Source organism: Cervus canadensis, chromosome 24, assembly GCF_019320065.1.
Source record: "Cervus canadensis isolate Bull #8, Minnesota chromosome 24, ASM1932006v1, whole genome shotgun sequence".
In the NCBI taxonomy this organism is placed as follows: domain Eukaryota; kingdom Metazoa; phylum Chordata; class Mammalia; order Artiodactyla; family Cervidae; genus Cervus; species Cervus canadensis.
The window spans coordinates 32,234,626-32,255,368 of NC_057409.1; the positions used below are offsets into that span (position 1 = coordinate 32,234,626).

At 37.6% G+C, this 20,743-nt stretch overlaps 1 protein-coding gene across 1 annotated transcript in view; it reads right to left on the reverse strand.

Annotated features, from left to right (window-relative positions):
• Positions 1–20,743, reverse strand: part of SPAG16 (sperm associated antigen 16) — a 964,274-nt gene that overhangs the window by 101,145 nt on the left and 842,386 nt on the right. The window lies entirely within an intron of this gene.

A 20,743-nucleotide genomic window follows, 5' to 3' on the forward strand; every position in this document is an offset into this window, starting at 1 on the left:
AATGCCTTATGTGATTCTAATGTGCAGCCAGGGTACATAATCATGGAAGTGTTTTAGAAAGAGACCCAAACCAAATAATTATAAAGCAATGTGGTAACAGCACTGAAAGAAATATATCCAAGACAGAAAAAAGCACAGAAGAGAACCTACAAAGACACTTCTCTGATTAACTTGGAACAGCTCAGCTTGGAAGAGGGATGCAGGAGGTTGTTCTTATTTAACATAACTCGTATATAGTCATTTCAAGAGAAAAAGTGTTACTTTGGAAACTTAAAGGCCAGCAGTACACTAGGAAGGTTGAAATAACAATAATATGTACACAGAATATTACAGCAGCACAGAAAATCCCTACTAATCCAGGTTCTATGACCATAGAAGCCTTTCTCAAGGAAACACAAGTTTAATCTTAAGCTTAAACCTTTACCTGTCAATCAATTTGAAAATTATCTCAAATTTTCTTATCAATGAAATATTACACAAATATAAGACAGCTTATTTGTAGCATTTAACTTCCAATGATATTCAAGTTTAATAAGAAAACAATTATATTTCAATAAAGAAAATTATGTCCCAGATTTATTATTGGAATCTATGTATTTATGTGCATCAAAAAAGTAGTTTAAAATAATTAGAATAAATGTTACAATTCATGACATTTACATTTTTGGTTTATTGATCCTCAGCACACGGGATCTTCCTGGATCAGGGATCAAACCTTTGTCACCCGAGAATTCTTTACCAGTGAGCCACCACGGATGTCCCAAGCCTATTTTTTATTAAGGCGTTCTAGTAATTCTTTCTCTGAAAGCCATTATCTTGTTCTTTCTTTTTTTTTTTCTGGTAAGGAAATACTGAAATACAAACTAAATGCAATACTATCTACTGTATATTAATACTTTTCATTATATTCAATCTGCAGGCAATATATTTATTTATTAACATACCAACAGGCTGATGTGATTTTTAAAGAGGTTTTGGGACTTTCAAACAAACATAAGCTTTTCAATCAAAACACTTAAAATTACTTTTCTTAATTAATGCGTGAACTAATCTAACAATTTTTATTGAGAAATTGCTAAGTACCAGAATTTCTACTCTGAGTTTGGGAGAGTGTGGTTAAGAAGAAAGGACTGCAGGCAAATACACAATCAGACAGCATCATGTGTGCTGTGTGAAGATAGCATCATTCACGTTATGTGTGCTACCCCCCCGGCACACTATCCTCACATAAGGGCCCTTTTCTATTCCTACTACACACTATGTGGGGATAGGTAGGGGCCCTTAACCCAGATGGCAGGATTCTAGGTTTTCTGGAAAGAAGACTAAGCTGAAATCTTAAGAATGAACAGGACTGGACCAGGTAAAGATAGGAATGAAATAAAAATTTTCAGGCAAAGAACCCAAAAGGAAGAGAATGGCAATGAAAAATTAGAAGGATTTTGTCAGATTTTTGTCAGACTGTGTCAAGACAGAGGGGTTTAGGGGGTGAAACATCAAGAGGTAAGACTGGAGAGTTTGACAGGGGATAGATAACATGGATTGAAGGCAAAAAGGAGAAGGGGGCTGCAGAGGATGAGATGGTTAGATGGCATTACTGACTCAATGGACATGAATTTGAGCAAACTCTGGGAGATAATGGAGGATAGAGGAGCCTGGCATGTTGCAGTCCATGGGGTTGCAAAGAGTCCAACATAACTTAGCCAATGAACAACAACAAAGATGACAAGCGGTCCTGAAAGCAATGTTAAATATTGGCAGACTAATGAAATATATGAACCAGCTTTACCCAGGCTTGCATTTTGTGTATAATTTCACGGCACTGGACAAACATCTTCAGCAATATGGCACTGGAAGAATATTTTATGTTCTCAGTAAAGATATCTTTTAAAAAAGTATATCCTGAAAAATGTTTTACAAAATTGTTTCACTGTTAATTAACCATTACTATATAATAGTGGAAGATTTGTTTGTCCCCTGGAGAAGGGAAAGGCTACCCACTTCAGTACTCTGGCCTGGAGAATTCCATGAACTGTATGGTCCATGGGATCACAAAGGGTTGGACACGACTGAATGACTTTCACATAGTCTTAACCATATTAGTCTCTGTGATACCCTCATTTCACTCTTTCACCACTCTTTAAACACATCCTCTGGTTTTCTCAGTTCATTAATATAGAATCCATATATCTTATGCATATTTAAATAAAATATATTTTAATGTAAATATTCTATATTCTAATAAATTAATTGGAATATATTTAAATACATAAATATATAATATTTTAATAATTTAGCCTAACATTAAAGAACTCTTTAGACTCTAAATTCAACTCCATCTTTAAGATCTTTTCTCTACTGTGAAACATTAAGTGGGAGGAGAAAGGGAAGGGTTTGCACATCCTGAATAAATTCTCAAAACTGGCAATGTTTCATAAGTGTATTAAGCTAGTAAGTCCATTTAAATACTCCTAACAACACAAGGAGAGTGCTCTATAAGACACAAGGGAGAAAGGAAGATAAGAAGAAAGCCGAAGGAGAGTGATACCCTTTCACCAGCTCATAATTTATCTAGCTCCTCACCCCAGATTTTCCTCCCCATCACCTTAGGTTCTGGAAACACCTACATACCAGGAACTCCCTGCCTAGAGTTGAGCCTACTCAGTGAGCTTTGAAGATAAGAAGCCTGTTTTCCTGCCCCACTTGCAGACTTTAAAACACCATCCTGCTACATGAGGTCTGGGCTGAATTCTGAGTGGTTGTGGAGGCTTATTGTTTAGAGTCCATACCCTGATCACGTGCAATTTCTGGGATAGTCAATAAGACTACGAGGGAGTGGGGACAGGGAAGTGAATCAAATCTACTGTTATTGCTTAGTTTAAAAGTCTTGTTCTCTAACATTTGCTGGGTTTCCTGTTTCTCTGAATAGAATAATGATTCCTCCAAGGATGACTGATCAGTCATAACTGGCACAGTGGCAGACGCCCAGGTGTCATATTATTGCACACGGCAGGTGTTTCTGGATTTGTGACAAGTGCCAGTATCCTGTCAGAGGCTGATGAATCCTGGGTTCTGATCATTTCTTACACCTCAAATATCTTCTTAAAAAAACACATGCTTAGTACAATAATTAAGAAATATACTCAAATTATATTAATCCCATCCTCCCTCAAGTACTTCTTTATTCTTTTTGTTCCCGCAGAACTCTGATTTTGTTCAGGTATCCGGAGGGTTTGAACTTCAGGGGAAATGAAGGTTGTCTGTGTTGTGTTGGTTGCCAAGCCATGTCGGATTCTTTGTGACCCCATGGACTGTAGCCTTCCAGGCTCCTCTGTCCATGGGATTCTCCAGGCAAGAATACTGGAGTGGGTAGCTATTCCCTTCTCCAGAGGATCTTCCCAACCCAGGGATTGAAACTGTGTCTCTTGCACTGCAGGCTGATTCTTTTCCATCTGAGCCACCAAGGAAGCCCAAGGGAGGTTACTCTTAAGACAATTATTGTAATTCCAGTTTCTAGACAGTGATTGGTTTACACAAGGGCATGTTATGTAATTCTGACCAATGAGATATAAGGGGAAATCCTACTGGGGAGAGTGAGTGGAAAAGTTTTCCTCTACTCTGGAAAGCACACAGGTAGAGATTAGTCACTTTTTTTTCTCTCTTATGGCTGCACATAGAATCTTGTCAATAAAATCACAAAAAAGGTGAATATGGACATTTGAAACTGATGAATTAACTAACTCTGGAGCTTCCCTAACTCTGATGTCCTTGTTTTGTGAATTAATAAACCCCTGAATGTTTACATTGGGCTTCCCTTGTGATTCAGCTGCTAAAGAATCCACCTGCAATGAGGGAGACCTGGGTTCAGCCCCTGGGTTAGGAAGATTCCCCTGGAGAAGCAAAAGGCTACCCACTCCAATATTCTGGCCTGGAGAATTCCATGTACTGTATAGTCCATGGGGTCTCAAAGAGTCAGACACAACTGAGTGACTTTCACTTTCACTATTGTTTACATCATTTTTAAAGTAACCACTGGAATGCCTGCAGTCTAAAACATCAAAACTATTCTAGGATGTTATGAATGTGGCTTTGGGAATCCTGTCTTAAAGTGACTAACAGGAACCTCTCAAAAGGGAGGAGGAGTCAAGGGCTATGCTCATGTCATTTGGCAGACCTGCTGTTCAGTTCACACTATCATGGTTACATTTGTGGACCTGGATCATCTTTGATATTATAACATAGCCTGCTTTCAATGGAGCATGTGCCCAAATTGCTTTTCATGTTAATGTTAATGGTTTGTACTTTGTGGCATGTGTAAAATGAAGTGGAAAGAACACTGGGCTGGACATAATACTTTGATTCTTGTACTTATGTTGATACAATTTTATGACCTTGGTCAGGAAAATGAAATACTTTGGGATGTGGTTTTCTCAACTGCTAAATGAGCTTAGATTATATCTTGCGGGGTTCTGACTCTAATTTTATAGAGTGCAAAACATACCCACAATTTGCCTCCAGGAATCATGAACAGGCACTACAACCTGGGTTTTTTCTAACAATGAGATGTACTTTATATACTTACTACTTTTTGTGTTTCATCATCTATCCATGCCTATTGCATAAAGTTCCATTAATAATCCAGTAGTGAGAGCTAACTCATTAACTGATTTGGATCCCAGTGCTGCCTGCACAGGGTTTGGCAAAATCAGGCCTATGGACCCTTTGGTGACTTGCTGGATACAGCAGATGTTAAGTGTAGAGGCAGGAACAATGTGGATTGCCAAGATGTGGGCAGATATGAGCTACTTCAGAAGGCGCTGTATGATATGAAGATTATATCACACAACACTGATAGAATCTCAAGACAAAATATCCAAACTGAAAAATGAAAGAAAACCATGTTGATGTATTTATTTAAGATTGAGGATGCAGAAATCTTGTTTAGAATTACAGAAGTTAGCTAGGAAACACCTTATTAACAACAACAACAAACATTCAAGTCTCAGGGCCTACAAAGGTAGCGGGAGAGGAGATTTCTTCATAGTTACTGCATCAGCTTTCCTTGTAAAAGAACCTCAAATAAGGAGCTCATAACAAAGCAGGCAAGAACTGTCACTGAACAGTGGTGTGAAAAGCAAGGGGCTTCACCCCTAACTGAAAATTAAGAGCCAGTCAGCTACCTCCTGGTGAGGTTAAGAGTCCCTTATTCACCAGCCCATGGATAAGCCAGAATGTCCTCCCATCTTACTCAAACGGCTTTTTAAAAAAATGTTATCACTGACACAGCTGCCTTACTTAATTGGACTGTTGCTGCATTGCATTTCTAGTGCACTGTTTTGCTTTGTTATAACTTTGCACAATAGCTTACCTACAGAGGCTCTCGTTAAGCCACTTGGTATTCATAAGCGGGATAGAAAACCTTTTCTTCTTTTTTTCAAGAAAAAGGTCACAAGGGAACATAGTCACCAAGGTGACCAAGGCTGGTATAATAAAGAAGCTGGCCACACAGAAGACTACAATCAGTACAATCACCGTTTCATTATTAGTGCTCCATGAACAACATAAGCAATAGTTAAAGCTAGAATCCTAAATGACAAGATATTCCAATCTCCTTTCACTCTTCACTCACATTGGATTAGAAGTCAGATGGCTTACTGCCTTGAAAAGTGCATTTCCATACTAAATTAGGCTGAACAACCAAAACCAAATGAGAGAAATATTTATGCATGATTTAGTAAAACGAGAAAACAATGTGCTCACCTCCAGCTAACCACATTGTCTCCCTAGACAAACTTCACATTCAAAATGAAATCACTCATGCTTTCCCTTCCATTTGGAGGGCAAAAAGAAACTTTTAAATTTTTAAACTGAGGCTATGACAACTGAACCAACAATAGGAAATGATAGCCTCAAATCAGTTTAATGTGTTTAATAATAAATACCACTTCATAAATTTAAAAGCAGGCTTGGTTTCCAGAAATGCTGTTAACAGGTGGGAAAAAATATATATCAATAGGTGATACAGAGTTGTATTCTTTGGTGCCTGCACAAAAGAAGGCCATACAAGATAAGCATCGCTATGATCCTATCTCATGACTGCTCCACTCCTAACATTTTCTTCCCAATTACTGACATGTCCTTCATTTAGCTGTTAATTCCTTTCCTGCTACTGAAAAGCAGTGTTTAAAAAAACACAGATGAAACTCAGAATGGTGACTGGGAGTGGATGGGAGCCTCCTCTCAGGCTGTTCTTTCATTAAAATTTTGTTGCATTGTTTCAATCCTTTCTTTTTTTAAGGTGGGGTCCTAATTTAATCTGACATATGCATTTATAAGAAGAGGAGATTAGGACAATAGCTAGTGGCAAGCTGCTACATAACACAAGGGGCTCAGCTCAGTGCTCTGTGATGACCTAGAGGGATGGGATGGAGTTTGGGGGGTTGGGAGGGAGGTTTTAGAGGGAGGGGATATACTTAAAAGGTAACCCATGCATGAAGAAAGAAGAATAAATGATGAGTGTCATTGAAGCAAAAAATGAAGCTACTGTATTACCCTGATGTGTGGTGACAAAGGTTCAGTATAACAGATTTTATTTTTACTAAAAATAAAATGACATTTTAGAGAAATTTTCCCAAATAGGCAAAACGCTCTCCGACATAAATCACAGCAAGATCCTCTATGACCCACCTCCCAGAATATTGGAAATAAAAGCAAAAATAAACAAATGGGACCTAATGAAACTTAAAAGCTTTTGCACTACAAAGGAAACTATAAGTAAGGTGAAAAGACAGCCCTCAGATTGGGAGAAAATAATAGCAAACGAAGAAACAGATAAAGGATTAATCTCAAAAATATACAAGCAACTCCTGAAGCTCAATTCCAGAAAAATAAATGACCCAATCAAAAAACGGGCCAAAGAACTAAACAGACATTTCTCCAAAGAAGACATACAGATGGCTAACAAACATATGAAAATATCTTAATAAATGAAATGTTAACTGAATACTTGGCAATTCCTCAGTAGATAATAACAGAAAGATCTAAGAGAAAAAAGTCTTTAAAATTAACTAAGAAGTAATTGTAAATTGGGGGGTTTCCCTGGTAGTTCAGCAGCAAAGTATCCTCCTGCAATGTAGGAAACACAGGAGATGCTGGTTCGATCCCTGGGTTGGAAAGATTCCCTGGAGAAGGAAATGGCAACTCATTTCAATATTCTTGCCTGGGAAATCACATGGACAGAGGAGACTGGCGGTCTACAGTCCAATGGGTCACAAAAGAGTTTGATGCAACTTAATCACAAAACAACAATTTATTTTTTATTTTTTTATTTTTTATTTTTTTTTAATTTTATTATTATTTTTTTTCCAGTGGGTTTTGTCATACATTGATATGAATCAGCCATGGATTTACATGTATTCCCAATCCCGATCCCCCCTCCCACCTCCCTCTCCACCCGATTCCTCTGGGTCTTCCCAGTGCACCAGGCCGGAGCACTTGTCTCATGCATCCCACCTGGGCTGGTGATCTGTTTCACCATAGATAGTATACATGCTGTTCTTTTGAAATATCCCACCCTCACATTCTCCCACAGAGTTCAAAAGTCTGTTCTGTATTTCTGTGTCTCTTTTTCTGTTTTGCATATAGGGTTATCGTTACCATCTTTCTAAATTCCATATATATGTGTTAGTATGCTGTAATGTTCTTTATCTTTCTGGCTTACTTCACTCTGTATAATGGGCTCCAGTTTCATCCATCTCATTAGGACTGGTTCAAATGAATTCTTTTTAATGGCTGAGTAATATTCCATGGTGTATATGTACCACAGCTTCCTTATCCATTCATCTGCTGATGGGCATCTAGGTTGCTTCCATGTCCTGGCTATTATAAACAGTGCTGCGATGAACATTGGGGTGCACGTGTCTCTTTCAGATCTGGTTTCCTCAGTGTGTATGCCCAGAAGTGGGATTGCTGGGTCATATGGCAGTTCTATTTCCAGTTTTTTAAGAAATCTCCACACTGTTTTCCATAGCGGCTGTACTAGTTTGCATTCCCACCAACAGTGTAAGAGGGTTCCCTTTTCTCCACACCCTCTCCAGCATTTATTGCTTGTAGACTTTTGGATAGCAGCCATCCTGACTGGCGTGTAATGGTACCTCATTGTGGTTTTGATTTGCATTTCTCTGATAATGAGTGATGTTGAGCATCTTTTCATGTGTTTGTTAGCCATCTGTATGTCTTCTTTGGAGAAATGTCTGTTTAGTTCTTTGGCCCATTTTTTGATTGGGTCATTTATTTTTCTGGAATTGAGCTGCAGGAGTTGCTTGTATATTTTTGAGATTAATCCTTTGTCTGTTTCTTCATTTGCTATTATTTTCTCCCAATCTGAGGGCTGTCTTTTCACCTTACTTATAGTTTCCTTTGTAGTGCAAAAGCTTTTAAGTTTCATTAGGTCCCATTTGTTTAGTTTTGCTTTTATTTCCAATATTCTGGGAGGTGGGTCATAGAGGATCTTGCTGTGATTTATGTCGGAGAGTGTTTTGCCTATGTTCTCCTCTAGGAGTTTTATAGTTTCTGGTCTTACATTTAGATCTTTAATCCATTTTGAGTTTATTTTTGTGTATGGTGTTAGAAAGTGTTCTAGTTTCATTCTTTTACAAGTGGTTGACCAGTTTTCCCAGCACCACTTGTTAAAGAGGTTGTCTTTTTTCCATTGTATATCCTTGCCTCCTTTTGTCAAAGATAAGGTGTCCATAGGTTCGTGGATTTATCTCTGGCAGATGACATGATCCTCTATATAGAAAACCCTAAAGACTCTACCAGAAAATTACTAGAGCTAATCAATGAATATAGTAAAGTTGCAGGATATAAAATTAACACACAGAAATCCCTTGCATTCCTATATACTAACAATGAAAAAACAGAAAGAGAAATTAAGGAAACAATACCATTCACCATTGCAACAAAAAGAATAAAATACTTAGGAGTATATCTACCTAAAGAAACAAAAGACCTATACATAGAAAACTATAAAACACTGATGAAAGAAATCAAAGAGGACACAAACAGATGGAGAAACATACCGTGTTCATGGATTGGAAGAATCAATATTGTCAAAATGGCTATTCTACCCAAAGCAATCTATAGATTCAATGCAATCCCTATCAAGCTACCAACGGTATTTTTTACAGAACTAGACCAAAGAATTTCACAATTTGTATGGAAATACAAAAAACCTCGAATAGCCAAAGTAATCTTGAGACAGAAGAATGGAACTGGAGGAATCAACCTGCCTGACTTCAGACTCTACTACAAAGCCACAGTCATCAAGACAGTATGGTACTGGCACAAAGACAGAAAACAACAATTTTGAATCCACAAAGGTTCTTTCCAGAAAGCATACGTTATTATTATTAACTGAAATTAAAGTGTATATTGCACGATTCCCCAATATTAGTGGTGATTTTCAGTTTTCTTAAAGATGGCACTTAGGTACATAGATCATAATTTCAACTTCATTAGAGTAAATGTAAGGTTAATTCACTTGGCTTTCTAATAAACATATTATGTTTTCTTGAAACAACTTAGTTTGGTCATTTTAAATTATGTAACAAGATAACTGGTAGTTTACTGGTTTTCTTTCTGTCATGATATTTTAAAAAAATAGTAAGTTTTTTGGCTTATAATAGATAAAAGAGTTGCTTGCATTTTCCCACTTCACTTTGACAGTGATAAACCTGACTTGAATGCTGTGTAAGCAGGATCTGTTCTAATAGAAATGAACTTGGGTAACCTGCCTGAAAGAACGCATAAAAAATGGAAAGACCGTACAGAAATAGGAAACTAATTATATTCCACTATATATAACTTTTTGATTAGAATAACTGAATGATAATCCTGAAAAAAAAAACATAAATCGTTCATATTCTAAGGATTGATTGCTGTTTAAGTCAAATAATAAAGATGCTTTGGGCTCTACATACATAAAGTGATAAAAGACCATGAGTGTGGATGATCACATTTCTCAAAATCAAACCTGTACAGCTCAGCAGTCTAGAGCACATAGAGATAGGCCAATATATATGTTTCTATCCGTAAGAATTGAGCATTTAGAGGAGCACTAACCTGATGTGGAATATCCTAGGTCTATACCAAACAAATATAACACCAAGAACCCCATGCAAAGGGTTCAAACTCAGGCCCAGGTACACCTTGAGAATAAGACCAAGTTCACTCGAATGGAAATTCCTCTCTCCATTTGGATTCAAAGTTTTAAAAGGCCATAATGAGTCATGGTTTCTGCATGAAACCAAAGTGTGCATCACTACAGCAGGTGAATTTACTGAGTGGTATTCAAGTGCTAAAAATTACTAACTCACCCTGAGAAGGTATTTCTTTTGTTTTTAATTTGGAAGCCTCTGACACATAATTTTCAGTTTGGACTTAGAAGCTTTATCATAACTGTTAAAATATATGATTCACATCATTAAACATGATCATTTTCATTACAAAGAAAATGATTCACACACTAAAACCTGTGCAAAATATTTTTTTCTTTGAATAATTTATTAGTATGGAGACACCTGTATCCTTGAAAGTTTAAAATTCCTCATTTTAAAAATACACAGTATTAAATCTCTTCTACATAATAATAACAATATATTTTGTTCTTTTTCTTATTAAACTTTTAATTTTGTATTGGGATACAGCTGATTAACAATGTTGTAATAGTTACAGGTGGACAGCAAAGGGACTCAGCCATGCAATATTCATGTATCCATTCTCCCCTAAGCTCCCCTCCCATCCAGGCTGCCACATAACATTGAGCAGAGCTCCCTAGGCTATACAGTAGGACCTTGTTGGTTATCCATTTAAAATATAGCAGCGTGTATAGGCAACCATAAGTTTGTTCTCTAAGTCTGTGAGTCTCTGTTTTTCAAGTTCATTTGTGTAATTTCTCTTTATATTCCACATATAAAGGATGTAAGAAACTCCAGTGACATGCCACCTTACACCAGTCAGAACAGCGATCATCAAAAAAACCCACAAAGGACGGAGATGAGGGATTCCTTCCACAGTGCCGATGGGCATGTGAATTGGTACAGCCACTACAGAAAACATTATGGAGGCTCCTTAAAAAAACAAACAAAAAACAGAGCTACCATATAATCCTGCAGTCCCACTCCTGGGCATATATCGAGAGAAAAACATGATCCTAAAGGATACATGCACCCCAACGTTCATCACAGGACTGTTTGCAAGAGCCAAGACATGGAAGCAGCCTAAAGGACCATTAACAGAGCAATGGATAAAGAAGATGTGTTATGTGTATATATATATATATATATATATATATCGTGGAATGTTACTCAGGCATTTAAAAGATAATAATGCCATTTGCAGCAACATGGATGAACCTAGAGATTGTCATACTAAAATAAATTTTATTCTAATTTAAAAAATGGGAGTGTGTGAGGTTAGGTTTTATACTGTAAGTATACTATGCAGATTGAGATGTTCAGGTGGGCATTTCAACCATAAAATAGCAAGTGTATCCTTATTTCATGGAGAACATTACCTTTGAAACTACCTAATCAAAGGGAAAATTTTTAAAAGATCAACTAAAAATGACCAAGAAAATGGCCTGACAGTGTATAATTATTGGTCACCCTGGTCTAAGCTCATATACTTTGCTTTCCAGTTAAAAGGAGCTTGAGGAGGGAGAGTATTTAGAATCCTTTAAGGATTATTTAATAACATAATTACTAAATATTGAATAATAAGGTAATTTAATAAACAATCCTATAAGGATTATTCGTTGCAAGTAAGATGTAAATATATATGTACTTTAATGTTACTTTTATTGACTATGCCAAAGCCTTTGACTGTGTGGATCACAATAAACTGTGGAAAATTCTGAAAGAGGTAGGACTACCAGACCACCTGACCTGCCTCTTGAGAAACCTGCATGCAGGTCAGGAAGCAACAGTTAGAACTGGACATGGAACAACAGACTGGTTCCAAATAGGAAAAGGAGTACATCAAGGCTGTTATATTGTCATCCTGCTTATTTAACTTATATGCAGAGTACATCATGAGAAACGCTGGGCTGAAGGAAGCACAAGCTGGAATCAAGAGTGCCGGGAGAAATATCAATAACCTCAGATATGCAGATGATACCACCCTATGGCAGAAAGTGAAGAAGAATTAAAGAGCCTCTTGATGAAAGTGAAAGAGGAGAGTGAAAAAGTTGGCTTAAAGCTCAACATTCAGAAAACTAAGATCATGGCATCTGGTCCCATCACTTCATGGCAAATAAGATGGGGAAACAGTGGACGCAGTGGCTGACGTTATTTTTCTGGGCTCCAAAATCATTGCAGATGGTGATTGCAGCCATGAAATTAAAAGACACTTACTCCTTGGAAGGAAAGTTATGGGCAACCTAGATAGCATATTAAAAAGCAGAGACATTACTTTGCCAACAAAGGTCCATCTAGTTAAGGCTATGGTTTTTCCAGTAGTCATGTATGGATGTGAGAGTTGGACTATAAAGAAAGCTGAGTGCCGAAGAATTAATGCTTTTGAACTGTGGTGCTGGAGAAGACTCTTGAGAGTCCCTTGGACTGCAGGGAGATCCAACCAGTCCATCCTAAAGGAGATCAGTCCTGGGTGTTCCTTGGAAGGACTGATGTTGAAGCTGAAACTCCAATACTTTGGCCACCTGATGCGAAGAGCTGACTCATTGGAAAAGACCCTGATGCTGGGAGGGATTGGTGGCAGGAGGAGAAGGGGATGACAGAGGATGAGATGGTTGGATGGCATCACCAACTCAATGAAAATGAGTTTGGGTGGACTCCAGGAGTTGGTAATGGACAGGGAGGCCTGGCGTACTGTGGTTCATGGGGTTGCAAAGAGTCAGACATGACTGAGTGACTGAACTGAACTGAATGCTACTTAAAAAAGGTATTTCACTAGAATATAGCATAAGTTTAAAAATCTTAAAAAAAAAAATATGCCTCATAGTTAAAGGGGTAAGCACTGGATAATAGAACACACACTGAGCAAGTAGCAACCACCCAGATTCAATGGCCATAAATGCCTACTTTCTCTCCTTAGGTGCTAACTGCATGAACTTTTAGAAACTGATAATGAAAATGGAGATTCTCATTTCAAAAAGGGAGTGAAATGGTAGACCTGAACATGAACTAACTCCTAATGCTAGATCTGGGTGCTATGTCTTTCTGCATCCACCCCACATTATAGTCGATGGGCCTGATTTCCCTAAACTCTGTGCAGGCAGCACTGTGATGCTGACTGTATCAGTTCCCACACGAGGATATGGGCACAATTATTGTGCAATAAACCAAGCATTCCCCATTCTGTGAGGAAACAGAACAGTCATTAATATTGGTTATAGATTCAAGAGTCCAGTATGGCTAGATTTGTAATCTGGCATTAGATAGGTATCTTGGGAGAGGCAGTAGGATCAGATATTAACATTATTATGTCTTTTTTTTTTTTTTAATAAAATTCCTTTCTATGGGAAAGGGAGAGGTGTGTCCAGGTACAAAGGAGGCTGTTTATAGGCAAATAAGAATGGAATATACCACAGTCAAACATAGGCCTCCAATGGAGTTTATTTGACTAAATCCATGATATGCTGTTGACTCAGGCTGTCGCATAGAGTCAGACATGGCTGAAGTGGCTTAGCACGTACACACGCAGGCTGGGTATGACCCATGGTCAAGGTTGACAGCGAGCAAGTGAGTAGGGCTGGATCATGTACTCAAGTGGAAGGTGCTCACTGTTTATCCTAGAGCTAGGTTCTCTAAGAAGTTTAGCTGGCATTTCAATCAAAACACCATAAGCTAATACTCATGAAAATTGGAATTTTTAATATCCATACATGATAATTTATCAAGCATATGATTCAAATTCCTTTCCAAAATGTAATTTTCTACTGGTGCTGATCCTTTCATTGAAATAAACTAATTTGAATGCATTTGATTATCATAGACAGAAAATCAATATTTTAAGATATTAAAACTCAAAAACCCCTACTTCCACATCAGGTAGATGAACAGATGAATGTGTTTCAGTCCTGGAAAGCCCACACCCAATTGTGGTCTGATCAAGCCCTGCTGGCAAAACATACTACTCTGAGAGGATTGATTCTTTTAAGGAGATTTAATCTCTTTGGATTCATTTAAGTGTGGAACATCACTCTTTAAAATGCGAATATAACAAATAAAATAATAAATCTGTGAACTGTCAGCATATATTTTGCTTCATGATGCTATTCCAACAATGGGATATATTAATGGAAAGAAATCGCTGATAAGTTCTCATAATAGATAAAAGATAAAAAAAAGAAAAATGTGAAAAGTAGAATTATTTTTACTTCAGACTTTCAGTGCCTATACAGATTAGAACTCATCAGTCATTCAAAGCCAGCATTTTGATGAATATAATCAATAGGAAGTGGTTTCAAAGGAAACAGCAGAGAATGCAAGGCACTGACATCATTATTAATAAATGTTAAAAAGCAGAGACATTGCTTTGCCAACAAAAGTCTGTCAAGCTATGGTTTTTCCAGTAGTCAGGTACAGATGTCAGAGTTGGACCATAAAGAGAGATGAGAGTCCAAAGAATTGATGCTTTTGAACTGGGGTGTTGGAAAGGACTCTTCAGGATCACTTGAACAGCAAGGAGATCAAACCAGTCAATCCTAAAGGAAATCAACCCTGAATATTCTCAGTGGATGTTGAAGCTCCAATACTTTGGCCACATAATGTGAAAAGTGGACTAATTGGAAAAGACCCTGATGTTGGGAAAGACTGAAGGCAGGAAGAGAGAGGGACGACAGGAGATGAGATGGTTGGATAGCATCACCAATTCAATGGACGTGAGTTGAATAAACTCTGGGGGATGGCGATGGACGGGGAAGCCTGGCATGCTGCAGTCCATGGGGTTGCAAAGAGTCAAACATGACCAACTGAGGAACTGAACAACAACAAATAAGAAGGAAAAACAAGTAAGACAACAAAATGTATATTTTTGTGCATGTGATCATGAGATTCAAAGAATCTTACCCCAAAGTGAATATGATATGTGACTAGAAACATCCTTTCCAAAGGAATTTATTTATCAATCACTAAGTTCATATTTCTAGTCTTAATTCAGCCAATTTAGTAACTCTTAAATAACTAGGAAACAATCTTTCAGGGTAGTTTTTTTTTTTTTTTCAGGGTAGTTTTAATTCAGTTTAAGAGACAAGGTAGGTGGCATTCAAGAAGGTGATCCACCGTTAGTCCATTATGGAGACCATTAACACTTTCATGGGTCTATCAATCATTTCTAATGATTCTAAAGCAAACTCCGGGAGATCCTGAAGGACAGGGAAGCCTGACCTACTGCAGTCCACGGAGCCGCAGAGAGTTGGATACGACTTACAAACAACAACAAAAAGCATTCAGTTGAGGAACTTTAGAGCAAGTTTTCATGATTTAAAAACTCTGATTAGTTCTTTTACAGTATTATTACATGTATTTTGGAGAAATAGATAAGCATTTATATAAGTATTTTGAGGTCCCTGGAGATTCTTTGATAAAGGATAATTTGTAATGTAGTTGGATTACATTAGAAGTGTCGACAGACTCTCTTATCCAATGAAGGCCTTAATCATGTTCAACCTAATAAATATTTGGCTGGACTTTTAACTTTCTGCTTCTGTAGATCTCAGTAAGATGTTATTTAAACCACTTCAGAGATGAAAAATCTTCAGTTGTTACTTCCTTTGTGGATAAGCACTATGTCCACCTTCAAATGAATATGCATTTAAAAAAAAAATTCAGCTTCCTTGAGTGAAAACTGACAAAACTGTCAATTACAAATAAAATTGGCAACTACTTTTCTACTCTGTTCCTACCAGTTGGGCTTATTTCACTTAGTATAATGCTATAAGGGTCATTTATGTTGTTGCAAATGGCAGGATTTCCTTCTTCCTTGTGATTGAATAATATTCCATTGTATATACAGAAAGCAGGGATGGCATTCTCAGTCAGGCAAATGGACCTCTTTCACGAAAAGACTAGGGGATGGGCGTCCTTTTTGCCTTCTCCCTCCCTACCGAGCCCTAGGGGAAATAGTCACAAGAAGTCCTTGTGAGCCAACGCTATAGTCTAGTCTTGCAGGTTTTAAGGACCCAAACTCTGCTTGCTCTCTGAGGTGGATGTTTTGGATATCCTTCCCTCAGATGTAAGTCTTAAAAGTTGTGGGGTCCAAACCTATTGCTCTACAGACAGAAGTGGGAGTTTGTGAGTTCCCTCCTGGTTGTGCCTTGCTAAGTGAGGGGTGAGGTTTATGGTGAGAATGTGTTTCAGTCTTTCCCACCTTTTAGATGTGAGTGGTTTCTCATTTTCTTCCCAGGTGGCTCAGTGGTAAAGAATCTGCCTGCCAGCGCAGGGGATGCAGGAGACCTAGGTTCGATCCCTGGGTTGGGAAGATCCCCTGTAAAAGGAAATGATAACCCACTCTAGTATTCTTGCCTGGGAAATCCTCAGGACAGAGGAGTCTGGAGGGCTACAGTCCATGGGGTCATGAAGAGTCAGATATGACTTAGTGACTAAACAAGTTTCTCACTTGTCTTATGTGTAGGAACTGCTCAGCTAGTTTCTAATTTTCTTTCAGAGAGAACTGCTCTATTTATTTGCTGACAACTGTCTGTGGGAGAAAGTGTGGGCAGGAGCCTCCTAGTTGCTATCATGGACCTGAACTCAATATGCACATTTTTTTAGGTGGACAAAGGGACCAGAGTATCCCAAGAGTTTCCTACTTGAGGCTCTGAGGGAAGTTCTGTACAGTCAGAGAATCTATACACAGAGCCACTACCTGCAAGGTGTGTACTAGTTATTATGTGCCTCCATGCTCAGTCGTTCAGTTGTGTCTGACTCTTTGTGACCTCATGAACTGTAGCCTGCCAGCTTCCTCTAACTGTGGAATTTTTCAACTAAGAATATTGGAGTGAGTTGTCATTTACTACTCCAGGAGATCATCCCAACTCAGGGATCAAACCTGTGTTCCCTGTGTCTCCTGCACTGGCAGGTGGGTTATTTACCACTGAGCCACCAGGGAAGTCCATTATTTAATATATACACAGTCTAGTTGTTGGAATCAATAATTAATGGCACGAATACCATATAACTGAGTGCTAGGTGTGGAACTCAATGTTCTGGTCAAAGTCAAAGGAGAAAGAAATCAAACTAAAAGAAAACTTCAGAGATGAAAAAGTGAAACTGGGTTTTAGAAGGTGGACAAAATTTATCAAGACAAAGGGAGGAAGAAAAAGAAATGTGATGTGAAATAATGACGTCTTATCAGTTACTTGGAAGGAAATCTTTATTTTTATTTTGTGTTTTTCCCCATGGAGCAGACTCTCAAAAGACATTCACTGCCAGGTATAACCCCCTGATAAAAAGAGGGTGCTCTATGAGACAGACTGTTCATTAAAATCTCTGTATTGAGTTTTCTGGAAAAACCTGAATGAACACTTTGGTCAACCCATATGAATGTGTAGTATTTATTGCAAATGTTTTCTGAAAGTCTCCTTACTGAAGAGCTCTCCAATCAATAGGATACATTTTGATTATTAATCACTGTTTTCAGAACAACATTATAACTGGATGCTTCTACTGTACTTTAAGAACAACTACTGATCTGATTGCCCCCATTTATGCATTAGCAATTTAAGTTTAAAATGTTAATTTCTTAAGTTATATTTTTTCAGGTTAAATTCAGAGTGCTATTGTACAATTAGGCAGCACTGGAATTATCACAAATGAGAAAGAAATTGGCTAAATGTCTGTATCCTCAGTGCCGCAGTGGTATACATACACTTAAAGAGATTTGCTCATTAAACAGACACTATCAAGAGCAGAAAAATTCTGCCAATACCAGCAGAAAGATTCAGTTTGGAATGTAACCCTTCCTCTCAATTTTGGCTGAAGTGTCAAGCTTTTTTTAAATATTTTAACGCAAATGTTACCCATTTTAAAAGTCGTGAAGGGTATTATCTCCAGAGTTTATTCTGTTCACCACTTAGTATATTCTCATCTTCCTCATCTGTGAAATGGAGATCATAAAAGACCCAAACTTACAAGTTTTGTAGCAATTAAAAGCATTAAATGTGTGATATATTTAGAAATATCTAAAGTTTATAAAGAAGTGTGTGTGTGTGTTAGTCACTTGGTTGTGTCTAACTCTCTGCAACCCCATGGACTGCAGCCCGCCAGGCAAAAATACTGGAGTGGGTTGCCATTTCCTTTTCCATATAAAGGAATAAAATATATAAAGTATTCCAAGCTCATGCTCAGCCATATCTGACTTTTTGTGACCCTTTGGACTACAGCCCGCCAGGCTCCTGTGTCCATGGGATTTCCCTGCAAGAATACCGGAGTGGGTTGCCATTTCCTTCTTCAGGAGATTTTCCTGACTTAGGGATCAAACCTGCATCTCCTGCATTGCAGGCAGATTCTTTACCTGTTGAGCCATCAGGGAAGCCCTGCAGTGCTAACTTGTAGCAGGCATATACTTAACCCTCTATAAACATTTGCTACTTTTGTTGTTGCTATTAAGTCATAAGTGAACAAGAACCTAAAGTCTTTACACTTGCAAAAAGTTTTGGTCACACATGTAATTATAATAATAATTCAACAAAAGGACTGATGCAGGCAAGACAAACAAATTATCCAGTCAAGAAACCAGAGTAAAATCAATTTACTGACAGAAGACTGGTGAGCACTATTATTAATTATAAACAATTATTAATAATTACCCATCACATACTTTCATGCTTTTACAAGGCTCTATCTCCGTTTATCTATATATAAATATGTTAAAGTATTGCTTGCTGTCATCTATATATCTCATACTGAGTCAGTATCAGATTTAGATGGTATCTCCGATCAATTTTTCATTTGAACCTGCTGTGATCTTTTTTATCTTCTTTCAACTAATTTGTCAGTGCAAGGTAAAGGCTTGTTCAAGTTATTTAGAAAATCCATTATGCTACCATACATAATATATCAGGTTGAAGTAGCCTACATGATGTCTCACAAAGAGTTTTGGAGTGTATGAGACTTAAATTTTAGTTGCAGTTCCGCTGCTATCTATTTTTCATATCCTAAACTAGTCATTTAAATTGCCCTCAATTTGCCTTGATACAATGAGGAAATAGGCTGCATGATTTCTGTGATCCTTTCAGATTTAAAATTTTTATTCTAAGTCTGTAGAAAGAAATACATTTGCAAATTAAACAACAGTGTCTCTTTCATTCCATATTCAAAATCAAGAAGAAGATATCTGGGAAAGCATTTCCTTAGTTAACTAGGATAATGTGGAGTTTCCCCTGTGTTTAGAAGAAATGAACAACCTAGCAATTGCCTAAACATGAATGTTTCATAAAATAGATTAATATTAAACTCATAGAATATTGAACTAGTGGACTAGAGAATCAAAAACAAAACATCTGGTCTTCATCAGTACTACTTAAATTTTTTCCTTACTGGATTTATTGTGACCATATGAAAATATCATTTTCTTTTTGTTTGTTTACAGAATTTCTTCTTCAGTTTCACTAGATTTGATTCAATCTGAATCATTTATAATTTATACTTCATTTATGATATTTCTTGATTGAAAGCAGAGACATTGCTTTCCCAACAAAAGTCTGTCTAGTCATGACTATGGTTTTTCCAGTGGTCATGTATGGATGTGAGAGTTGGACTATAAAGAAAGCTGAGTGCCGAAGAATTGATGCTTCTGAACTGTGGTGTTGGAGAAGACTCTTGAGAGTTCCTTGGACTGCAAGGAGATCCAACCAGTCCATCCTAAAGGAGATCAGTCCTGGGTGTTCATTGGAAGGACTGATGTTGAAGCTGAAGCTCCAGTACTTTGGCCACCTCATGTGAAGAGTTGACTTGTTGGAAAAGACCCTGATGCTGGGAGGGATTGGGGGCAGATGGAGAAGGGGACGACAGAGGATGAGATGGTTGGATGGCATCACCAACTCAATGGACATGGGTTTGGGTGGACTCTGGGAGTTGGTGATGGACAGGGAGGCCTGGCATGCTGTGGTTCATGGGGTCACAAAGAGTCGGACATGACTGGGTGACTGAACTGAACTGAGCTGATTGATTACAGATTAGTCTGTTTTACGAAATGCACATAAAGTGTAAAATTTGATTAAGTTGTAACATATGTACACTCTGGTTTTGTTAATAGGTATATACTTCTGAAGCTATTATCACAATCAATTTAATAAACATAGTCATCACCCCAACAAGTTTCCTTTTACTTCTTTGTAATCTATCTCTACAACCCACCTATTCTCCATCCCTTGCCTACTGTACTCTTCCCCTTAGGAAACTACTGTCTTTCAGCCATATAATTTACTTTGTATTTCCTTGAGTTTTATATTAATACAAATGGGACCACACAGAATGTACTCTTTTTTTTTATAACTTCTTTCACTCAAAATAATTATTTCAAGATTTATGCATGTTGTGTGTATCAATCAGTAGCTCATTGCACTTTACTTCATGGACAAATCGCATTTGTTATCCATCCACCTGCTAGACATTTGGGTTATTTCCAGCTTTGACTATTGCAAATAAAGATGCTATGAATACTGAGTACAATTTTGTTATGAATATATGGTTTGGTTTTTCTTAAATACTTAACATTGGAATGG